This window comes from Rhagoletis pomonella, unplaced genomic scaffold (assembly GCF_013731165.1).
Source record: "Rhagoletis pomonella isolate Grant_MI unplaced genomic scaffold, Rhpom_1.0 Rhpom_scaffold_00009, whole genome shotgun sequence".
NCBI classification, from domain to species: Eukaryota; Metazoa; Arthropoda; class Insecta; order Diptera; family Tephritidae; genus Rhagoletis; species Rhagoletis pomonella.
Window position 1 is genome coordinate 26716026 of NW_023458563.1, and position 1343 is coordinate 26717368.

The window sequence follows — 1343 nt, forward strand, 5'->3', positions numbered from 1 at the left end:
AAAAAAAAATAAAAAATTTATTGGTTCAAAAATGGTGGGTAAGCACTGTGGCCAATGACAAAGTTCGTTTGCCACCTCTGCATGGTTGTAAATCATGCAGAGTCCGCAAAATGCTCCGGAAGCAGTGCCCGGAGGATGCATCAAGGCTCTGTTATGGATACTTGGCATTGCATGCACTGCTATACCATTTTTACGTAGAAATTAAAAACCAACAGACTTTTACGTATGTAATGCTGTGCGTTGGGTAACCGCTTACACGCGAAGCTCATTTAACAGATTCCTTCTGTGACAACTCTCAAGCAATGCCAAGTATGCATAACAGAGCCTTCAGACTAGGCCGAGCATACTTTGAAGTGCCATCTAATCAAAACTTAAGGAAACTTAATTACATGGCAGTTGAGAAGTGCATGTGCAAAAGTTTCATAACTTGCAGAAATTAAATTTTTGCACATGCAGCAGTATATATGTAGCATGTATTTAGGCGCCTCACCCGAATCTAAAAACCTTAACATACGCGTATAGTCGAAGAATTAAACATTAATTTAAAATAAAGGTTCTAAATTTCCGAGCTCTATTTTATTAATAAATTCGCACTTTTTTTGTAAATTTCGATGTGGTTCTGCGCAAAGATACAGTGGATGGCGTAGTCGGAGTTAAATGCACAATAAATGTTGTATACCTTTAAAGCTCCTCTTCTCCGAAAACACATAAAGGAGAATTCTACTTAGTAAGGGTTATTTATAATAGGTGGTGGAATAGGTGGTGGACCCAACAAAGTGCATGTTTTCAATGGATTGGAAGAAGCTGTTATTGGATTAACTGGATTGAGAACCAGTTATTCAGAAGCATAGGAGAAGTTATAGCTTGTGGCTCAGCAATTCAACCAGAAGCTGACATAGATGCGTCCATGGTTACTATGTCCGACAGCTCCGCATACCTTTGTGAATCCATTGTAATAGCGCACTATAATTGCAAATTCATCAGTCCATAATTTTCCTCAAAATATGTAAAATTAACCAATTTAACTATAAACAAGCACATGATGAGTGTTTTTTTAATTCTTTTCCACTTTGTTTTCCTTCATACAGCTGACTTCGAAAAATAACTGATTGCTGGCAATACTGCATATTTTTACGCGAGGGTTGCAGTATGTCGATTTTTCGTTTTTCGTAACGTAGCAACGAATTACGAATTGCGAAAATTCGTCTTCTAGAATACGGGTGTAAATAAAATAGCTAAAACTTACTTAAATGTTTTTATTTGGTTCACTCTATGTGTATTTCGGTAACGGATTTATCAATTTCAACCAAACTCAGGGCAATTATTGACCTTGGTATAAAAAA